This window comes from Atta cephalotes, assembly GCF_000143395.1.
Source record: "Atta cephalotes unplaced genomic scaffold scaffold00020, whole genome shotgun sequence".
In the NCBI taxonomy this organism is placed as follows: Eukaryota; Metazoa; Arthropoda; class Insecta; order Hymenoptera; family Formicidae; genus Atta; species Atta cephalotes.
The window spans coordinates 2,548,074-2,558,900 of NW_012130084.1; the positions used below are offsets into that span (position 1 = coordinate 2,548,074).

The following is a 10,827-nucleotide window of genomic DNA, read 5'->3' on the forward strand; positions in this document are numbered from 1 at the left end:
GAGAGAGAGAGAGAGAGAAAGGGAAAAACGAAAAGAGGGTATATATGTGTCTGTAATTTAGCGCAGTAACTGAGGGTGATAGAAAACGCACTTATCGAGTCCATCGCTCGTTCCTAATGATCGAAAACTGAAGCTATTGGGTCACCGAATTGCCCGTCGGTAATTCTGAGTAAATGGCGCGAATGGAATTCGTGACAGATATAATTTAATTCAGCTCGAGTAGTATAATTGTACGATTCACTGAAAAATTTCATTTATTTTATCTTACAATTTTCACAAAATTTTGAAATGTATTAATTAAATGGAAAGCTAAAGCCAAGAAATGTATTGTTGAAGATTTACGCGGATGTTACTTATTCTCTATAATGATTGCCAAGAATGATTGGCATTTTGATATTTATAGTCCACAAGCCAATGATCTTATTATGAATAATATATTATGTATATAGGTGCACATTCATAGTTATGAATTATACACAACTTAATATAATATCTTAAAATAACATCTACAATATAACAACTTTTGTTTACAAAATCAGCTTTGTATTAATTGACGATAATCCTAAAAATCCGATATAAATAAATTTTTATAACTTATACAATTTTTTCAAACTTTTTTGTAAAAGAAATCACTTTATGCAGGTGACGTGTATAGTATAGTGGGACTTGGCCATACCGAGGTTAAATTATTGAAATCCAGCGCGAGCTTATTAATAGAGAATGTAAAATATCACCCTTTGTACAGGGAGAATTAATATTGTTCGTTGCAAACCGTGGTAACAAAAGCCCGTGTACCCACGCAGCTGTATGAAAACGCCGTTTGCGTAAATGATTTTCGAAAATGATTTTCGAGATGCATGATTTCGGTACACGTTACGTCGCATTGGTTAGCTCGTACTCTTTCTCTCTTTTCCTCGCGTGTATGAACTTTTCACTCCATGAATTTTCGCAGTAGCGCAGCACCAGCAGCGGTGCAATCTCATCGAGAGTCAGTTTACGATGCGGCTCCAGCGCTCGATGCGGTGCGGTGGTAGCTCGATCTCTTTCTCGGTGACGCATCGTACATTTCGTTTCGCGAATGTCAGAGGTAACATTCCTAGAAGTCGGTCTCTTCTCTCGCAGGAAACTCGCGAGACGATGCGACGCGACGGCGACCATGGAAATAAGGTCGGAATGGAAGCCGGCGGATGGTTGATCCTTTGAGGAAACGAGAGACGTGAAGCGGGATGACAGGCGAGAAAAAAACAAGAGTGCCGTGTAGTACGCTCTTGCTCAGTTTGATATCCGCACCGCGGTATATATGACGCTAATTAAAAGGTGGAAAAATAAAGGGCGATGTAAATGGTAAAAACGGTGCGCGTGTGCATCGAAATCGGAAGTCACAATCGGGTGTTAATATCGAGTTTTAGATTTTAAACGATGATACTTTGAAAATTGGTGAAAATAAAAGAGAATACAAAATACATGTATATATTCCGCGTGGATTGTGTTTTTAAATTAAAGGGAAGAATTTAAAATATTTCATATTGATTCTATTGTTATTTTTTTTTGTAACAATTTGTCGTTGTGAATTTCAAAAAAATGTTTTGCGTATTTGAAATTCTGCATAAATTCGGATAAAAAAAGAGTACAGGGGAAGCTATATCTACAATATATAATTTCATCCCTAGAGAAACTCTCGCCCAACAGAAGAGAATTTTTTATACCCTCTCCATCGTTATACTTTCGTGAAGGAATCTTGCTCCGTCGATCTTGCACCGTTACTAGAGACACTTAGATGCAACTGTGCAAGCTCGATCTCACGATAAAACCACCGTGTCCAATCGCCGTAGTCATTCTACTCTTTCTTCATCTAATCGATCTAATCGTTCATAAAAAGAAACATCGATTTCCGCATAAAACTTCTTGATGCGCCTTGCTTGAAAGAGCTGCGTAAAATTGTATATTCAAAAAAATTGTATATTGCCATTAATTTCGCAATTTATTCTACATTTTTATTCTTTTCTTTTTCAGGTAAGTCCAAATTCTGAAAAAGATACGCAGATCTACATTAAGTCCTAAACAAAGGTAATAAATAATTTAAGATTTATCTATTGAGGAAAATGATTTAATCGAATGTATCTCGATGTACGACGCATGAACATTTAATCGTATCTCTTCCGACATGGATTTCTGACGATCTTATCTTTCTCGTCGAATTTTCTCATGTTTGCATCCGACGAATTTTTCTTTCGTCGTACAGTATGGTAGCAGTAAAGTCATTTAGGAGGGTCGATCGAGAGCGCGGCAAAATTGAAAATTGCCATAATGCTGCGGTAGTTATGGTAATGCCCCATAATATCGGCGCGCACGGTCATAGAGCGTGATTTGAAAGGGGATTTTTATGCTGAATTTTACTACCTATCCACGTAAGTCTCGCACGGAGTACCGAACAGGTACTCAATTATCCAGGAGGGAGCAGCATAATAATTCAACCTTCCCCTCCACAACTTGCACCTTCTTTACAATCAATCGCTGTAATCATTCGCTCGTAATCGCTCGATAAAATTTGGAATCGATTTATCCCTTGCAATTATTCGGAATAAAAACCATTGCCCTTTATCAACGACTTCAATACTACTTCAATACAAATCTAAAGTCGAAGTCATTTATAACGAAAAGCGATCGTAGACTGTGATCGCGATTATAAAGTCACAATCAAATGATGCCCGGAGGTCCTAACTGTTCCATGGCTACGCCTTCTCTTTCCGCACTCCCTCTCATCCCGTTTCAGCAAAATCATCGACATCTCCGCGTAGCCGCGGGTTTAATCCGTCCAGCAGCGGCGATTAATTACGCCGTGCGAATTGCGATCTCGGTGTCTTACTAGTACAAGTGCATCAATCACGTTTCCGCGGTGCCGTTATTACGGAGTGAACCGGAGATAACTTATCATGTCTAATATCATCGATCTAGAGACGCACCCTTACCGCTTTGCATTTCGATTACGCACTACGTGTACATCACTGGGCGAACCGGCATGGCGACTGCAGCAACCCTACAGGTACACATCGGACGTTGATGCATGCTACTACATTTGAGATGTGCCGTTGCGAGGCAAAAGCAGATGACACTAATCGCAGACTGTATGCGTCTAATTGAAATCTATGATTTTAAATTTTGTTGTCCTCGGAAATAAATGGTAAAGCGACACGTACACGAAGAGGCAAACATCCAGGATGCGTTCCGTTTTGCGTTTACAGCGCTAAGCATTATTTGTTCTTATTTGATATTTGGTAGACAACAAGAATGAACTGATGTTTATAGCGTTTATGATGCGTGAAAACGGAATCCTAATATTTCGATGCGTTAAAAATATAATCCGATTCAATTGAATTTAAATTCGATATAACTTAACTCTAATCGATATTTGATTTTCCAAATTTCCTTAACTATATTCGCGATCAAGTGTGCTTTAAATGAATGTATCTTTGCTTAGAGTTAACGTAATTAAAAGCTTTCTTTTAAATAAAAATTCTCAAGGAACAGGAATATTATATAATAACTTAAACTTATGTAAGGTTATGAAAAACATTTGATACAAACAATTTTTCACAACATAATGGAAGAAAATATCCACTGGACTTGCAAATACCGATCAGGATTAATATAATTCTTTTTAATTAAGTTAGAGCGGTTGAAAAAAATTTTACACATCCTTTAATATGATTGGATTATTCGTGTACTTTTTTTTTCATATTAGGAGCACTTGTGATTAAACAATTTTTAATACGCAATATTATAAATACTTTTTAAAGATGTTAAAATATATGTAGGAAGCACTTAATTTTTCTATATTTGAAAAGCGATAAAAATTAACTAGAGACACGAACGATTCATCACGTATATTAAAAGATCAAAATATTATCGAACTAAGGGTTAATGCAGCGCAGTTTGACGTATGTAAAGAAATAAATAATTCCATTAATCATTGAATTGTTTAATTACAATTGACCTCTTTGAATGATGCACGATATGTAAAGGAGATCGATCTAATATCCGAAGGGCTCAATGGTTCGCGTGATCGTTAATTTCTGATTGTGCGTGTTTTGCTCGACCATACCTGCTAGTGATTTATGGAGGAAATAGCACTACTTCATCCACAATTTGGAACATCCGCTAGTCATCTCGATTTCCGCTGGACTTCCGCCTTGCGTTCTGCTGGTCGTTATGTCTGTCATGGGACTTTAAGATTTGTGATAACCGTGCTATTAATTATTAATCGATTCCATTAATGTTGATTAGCTTCATTCCAAAAGAATTTTTTCAGAATCTTTTAATACCATATTTTCTTATGTTCAAAATGGTCAAAATACTTGCCAATATGTAGGTATAAGAATAGTACTAAACAAAAGTTAAAAAAATTAAGAAGCACGAACAAAAATTCAGAAAAAATTCTCTATAAAAAGAAAATAAGTAATTTTTGTCTCTTGCTCTCTTTTTCTATAAAGTTGATAGTATTTGAGTAAAAAATTATTGAAGATTAATCTTTGATAATTTTTAGTAGTTAATATCTCGTTAACTATTGCGAAAATTGCAAAATGTAGAAGACTTTTCGACTCAGTTTAGTCCACTTTATTTACAAAAAGTGTTTGGCAGAAGTCTCAGGACACCCTGTATATATAATAGTGATTTTAACAACATATTATTGATCGTCTTCTCTTTTTATTTATTTGAGAACATTATAGATACGAATTTAATTACAATTTTCTGAGAAAAGTAAATAGAAATCAAACAAATATTAAACGGAATAAATAGTTTATTATATAATAGCAGTATAATATTTTTTAAATTTATTTTTTAGTTAATTAATATATTTTTTTTAAAAAGTACAGATTTTAACTGATATAACCTTTTTTTAATGTTCGTTTTTGACGGAATTGTATACTTAAATGTCTCGTAAAGAATAATTCACAGAGGAAAAAAGATTTGTTTATTAAAAATATGGATATAAAAAACGACATGTGTACAAAATAATATTTTACAATAATTCACATTTTATCGCTGCTGGGGGTGTAAAAACATTCTAGGTGATTACTTTCTGATTAAATAAACTTAACATAAATAAATATAAATTGAAGTTTTAATTAATTTAGAAGATATAGCATTTTTAAATATAGCGCTTTCTTTAATGAATTGATTAATTAAATGATCGATCAACATTTAAGTCCGAGAATTGATTAAGATTATTTCATAGCTTATCTACAACAAATTTTATAAAATGTCACAAAGTAATTTCTCGAATATTTTGGTTAACCACATTGTATACTCTTGTATATATATTTTAAGAGTGTAAGTGCGTTAACATGCCACCATTTAGTGTTTATGTCCCAGCTGTGTTAAACGATTGCTTTTCAAGTATATATGTACCAACTTAGTGTCACGCGTATGATTTGAACTTCGTAATTTTCGAACACCAGGTTTGTGAAGTTGGGAAATGAAATACAAATCGAGCGTGATTTACGAGCGCAGGGACCTCTAAGGAAAGTGAAAGTATTTTTTTTGAATGCCGATATTTTTATCTGCGGATAATTTAATATTAGAGAGGATGGCGACAGATGCGAGAAATTTAAAAATGTACATTTTTTTTTCATGACACATCGGAGAGAGAGGACTAAATCATCGGGGATGCTTTGGATAATCTTGTATTGCCAGATGATTAAATGGAATAATCTCGATTAATTAGAATACAACACGTAAAAAAAAAAATAAACACATTAAAAGCTATTGGCAAGGGTATGGTTAAAACGCGTTCGCGAGGTAATCGCTACGTAATCCCCTCACCGCAGCTTTTCATACGCGAATTCAGGGAACATCATCGTATACGTAAAATTACCTGACCACAAAAATCAACTTGCTGACCGCATCCAGTCCTTTCACGCGAGCTGTATTATGTAAGACCGCCTGTGTTCGATTAGTGGATTATATACAATATTATTCATTCTCAAATTTCTTGTTGTTCGACGAAATTTCGTGCTTACGAAATATTTCGCGGCATCAATTGTAGAGAAGTGTTTCAGCGCTCGTCCCACTCGATCGTAATTCCGTGATTGCCTCGCAGCCGATTTTCAAAATGGTCCATAGAAATTTTTTTGGAATAGCTTTAGCGACTCAGTCTCTCTCGACAGTATTCTACGCGAGGAGATCGATACAGAGTACGAGGCCCGAAGCCAAACCGTACGTCATGTGGCATAAAACACAAGGTTAGCCTTGTACGCGTGCATGTGTAACGTTCGTGTGCATCCCACACGTTGACACGCGCGTGTTTAAGGACAAACGCACACTCATGTCGGTCTCTGACAGACAATCAAACGCGTATTGCACATTGCTCCACACAGGGAATTCACGCTATCGCAGGCATGTATAATCGAGATGAGGAAAGGGAGAGGAAGTTTCAAGTGCGAGATGCGCGTTAAGGTAGCTCCGTGACGGGTTCGCATATTGGAGCACAACGGGCAACGTACGAACACGCATTCACTTAAAAAAAATATCGAATTTGACGCTAAGCGATGTCTATATGACTCTTGTCGTGTTGATGTTAATATTAACATATGATTTGAATTTATATAATCTCTGATGTTTATATCAATAAAATCATGATGTATAGATTTGAAACCCATGGTATTAAATCTACATTATGTTGGTGTTAATATTAATATCAACACAGTGAAAATTGTATGGACGTCATATGGTGTTGAATCCACTCCGATATTTTGTAAAATGTTTGCACACATAATGCATGAGCACAGAGTTTCACGCGTGTCTGCACGTGTGTGCGCATATGCACACGGACGATGACCGTACGAAATCTACAAACTACTGACTACAGACGTTCCGTACCATCGCTAGCAACGCCCACACTCCTAAAGTTGCCAAGACCTCGGACAATGAGTCCCGACAAGACAGCGACTCTCATTCGACCGGTAACAAAGCGAATCTTGGCAAAACCGATGATCCGATGAACCGAGAACGGAAACGACCGAGAACGGTGGAAACACTGTGGAAATGAGGTCGGATGCCGGTCTCCTCGGAACGCGAACAAAAACCGAGACGCTTCCTACCTCTACGCTCGAGAGTGCTCTCGATGCATTTCATTCTGATTTAGACCTAATTCTGCTATGAAATCTTGAATCTTTACTACAAATACAGCAGCTAATTACATATTGTGAATTGTCTGTAAAAAGATGAATTTTCTTCGAATTCCGTAAAAAGTTCCCACCTTATAATAAATAATATGATTTTATTGATGAAAGTATATACATTCTATTACAAGTATATACATTAATTTTGAATTGCCGATGATGCTGTTTTGGCTAATCGTTTCAATTTTTTTCTTTTATATATATTAGATATACAGTACATAGTAAAAAACATTTTGTATTTGTGTTAGAAACGATCCACTCAAATCCTTGTTAAAATTTTGTGTTGAATTTTTAACATATCCCAGTTTTAATTTAATATGATTGTGTTATTTGAATATTTTGTGTTAAATAAAAATTTAACAGTTTTCAATGTTAAAATAACACAATTTATAGGTAAGTAAACAAACTTAAAATTATGTTTTAAAACATAAATTCTAAGAATAAATGAATAAAATGTATGTGTTAATTTAATATATTATAAATGTTAATTTTATTGAAGAAATATGTTCTGTACAACTAGTAGTACGTATTTTATATGTAACAAGATACATTTTGTGTTATTTTCTCTTTGTAACAGTAAATATTTGTTACATCTATGTATTGTATATGTTAAATATCATAGAGGCATCGTTTAAATTAAAAATGTAGAAATAACATTTAATTTCAGTTAAATTTACCATTATAAATGTGTCAATTTAACATAAAATTTGTTTTTAAATTGCAAAGCATAACGCTTCTTATTGTATTAATTTACATAATATTTATGTTACTTTCTAATATTAACATATTCATCTTATGTTAAATTAACACAAAAATTTGAGTGGACTGTTTGGGATATGTGAAATGTGTTAAATTTAACACAAATTTTTTTACTGTGTAGAGAATATTGAAAATAAATGAATATAATATATGTGCAAATAATTCTGACGATACAAATAATACCAAAATAATTTTTCACTAATTGAAACAAAAAGAGAAAATTACAAAATTGGCATCTTCGATAGTTGTAGCGGTATATACTATCGGCGATTAAATTAGATATCCAAAATTAGATATAATTTAAAGAAAACTCAAATCGAATTTAGCATTTAAAATTCTGTATGTACAAAAGACTCTCGGAAGATCTATCAGCGAGCGCCATTATTGCTTGAAGAAAGACTATTCGTCGGGTGCAATTTTACACAGCTCCCGGCCACTATGACTTCTTGCGATATTGCGATATTCTTGCTGTATGCTCACAAAAGGTTGGCATACGCGTCGCTTCTCGGTGCTAAGGGCTATTTTCATGACAGGGGTTGGGGATGCGATACCAGAAGCTTCGTACCCTTTCGGTACCATATTACGGCGCATAGCCTGTGTACCCTATATTACGCTTAATCGCCTCCATTATTTACCGGGGTTGCAGAATACAGCCGAGGCGCCGCGCGTCTGCGATGGTCTTCGCTCGGAATCTTTTTCCGCGTTCGCCAGTTATACCACGCTTTTTGCCTTCAGCCATTTCAAGGAAGACCATATCGATGCTAGCACAGCTGTTCGAACGTTCACGTAACAAGATATTGGCATATTTATTTTCGCGCGTAAAAAAAACACGTCTGATTTGTTTCTATCAATTATTGGCGAAACTGCTGCTGATATAAAATTGAAACCTAATACGTCATTAAACATATTCTGAACGCATAAAATTGATATCTGTACATTTTAGGGAATACCGATTTAATAAATCGGAGGTAGATTAAGGTAATTTTTTCAAGTCTAAATTATTATCAATTCTCTCTGTGTGTTTTTGCCTCAAGCGTAAAACGATAAATGTGATTCATGCATTTAAATCAAATGTGATGATTTAAATACATATTCTTAATGAAGTTACTGAATTCTACGACAAAGAGCTATAGTAATAAATGTCAGTCAGTAGCCAGACAAGCATTGCCATAATAATATGCTTCTCAACGTGTACAAGAACATTACACAAATCTGATATGCTGTTCTCTTTGAGGAACAAAAATCGGCGACGAGAAAATCACTCGGAGAGGACAACGTGGTTTCTCGCTTTGTCGGGAGAGACCGCGATGTTCTATTTTGGGGGCGTTTTTCGGGAGGGACGCAACACGACACAACACGACGTGACGCGATGCGACGCGACGCGAAGCGACGGCGACGCAGAACGCCTCCCCTAAAAAGTCAATTATTTTGCCGGTCTTTCTCTCTCGGGCGCACACGCGTCGCACACGAATCGGCGCGGGAGATCTTTTTAGCGATGACCGAGGTGTACCAAGCGCGACTTTCACACGTGGGCTCTCCCGCGGGGGAGCGAACGCAGTGTGCGCGATCTAATTATATCTTACTTTGTTTGAGTACAACGCACCTTTCGACACACCCGCTGTTCCTTCTCCTCCACATCCTCCTCGTTCCTTCTTTTGCTACCTTCTCCATGAGTAGCTTCATGAGTTGCTGGCTCGCGGCTCCTCCGCGGACCGTTCGCGTTCTCCGCCACCGGCGACGATTGGACGCATGCCAAATCGAACACGATTGCTCGTTAAATCGAGTCGCGATTTACGTAAATTTCCTGTTCCGCCGAACGGTCTCCGTCGTTCATGAACGTACGCTCGCAATAATCTCAAATTTCTCCCCGCTGAGGACCTGAGGGGTATTATTGTAAACGCAAGACTCGGATCAAGGTCTTGCTTGTTTTTGCTACATTATATATATGTCGCATGAAAGTGGAAGCCCTTTGCGCAGTTATTGTCCACCTGCTCCAACTTCGGAATGCACGCAAATAAATATTTTCCTTTCTGCACTTTCCGAAGTGCTTTCACTTGAAGAAACATTACTGTTGTCTCTGCATTCTGTCGTCGTAATTTTGTCCAAATTGTACTTCGCACGTAAAATTTCAAGAATCTCCGAAAATCTTCAGTTTTTTTTAGTTAAACATATCTACAATAATAAATTAAATGTTTAACAAGGAAATCTATGAAGGCGTCCCTTCCTGATTTTGAGCTTTGAATATGTTATTTTCTATATAAAAATAAGAGACAGTATTTTTTTTAGGATCGTATTTTTAGAGAATGTAACATCTATATGTGAGGAAAATGGGGTTATTATCTCTTGAAGCGAATCTTCTCATCGAAATTGAAAGAAATAAAAAAATATTTGAAATAATAATTAAATAGTTTTAAGAACATTCAATAATTATAATTTAAAAATTATTTTAAGTTTTATTTTTTTAAATAAAATTTTTTTATTTAAATAATTTTTTTTTAATTATTATTATAAACTTTTCCAACTGTTCTATACTTTTGTTCAGAACATTTTTTTTCTCTTTTTTATCTAATTTCAATGATGTTCGCTTCGAAAGAAAAAAATATATTTGCATGAAGTTTGCACTTTTCAAACGTGCGATTGGGCCCTTATAAAAAAATATCTTATGTCTAAAAAACAACACGTTTAAAACTCAAGGAATGGTTTCTATGGATTTCCTTGTAAGATGCATTGTCAATTTTTTTCAAAAGTTATAATTATTACATATTGAAGAATATATATATTTTTTCTAAGCCAAAATATATACTAGCCTGACAAGTTAATATATTTCAAATATATATTATATATATATATATATATATATATATATATATAATATATTTATTTTTTT

The 10,827-nt window shown here is 35.2% G+C and overlaps 1 protein-coding gene across 1 annotated transcript in view; it reads left to right on the forward strand.

The window, feature by feature from the left end:
• LOC105619271 (nucleolar protein 4-like) overlaps positions 1-10,827 on the forward strand; it is an 87,823-nt gene that overhangs the window by 26,339 nt on the left and 50,657 nt on the right. The window lies entirely within an intron of this gene.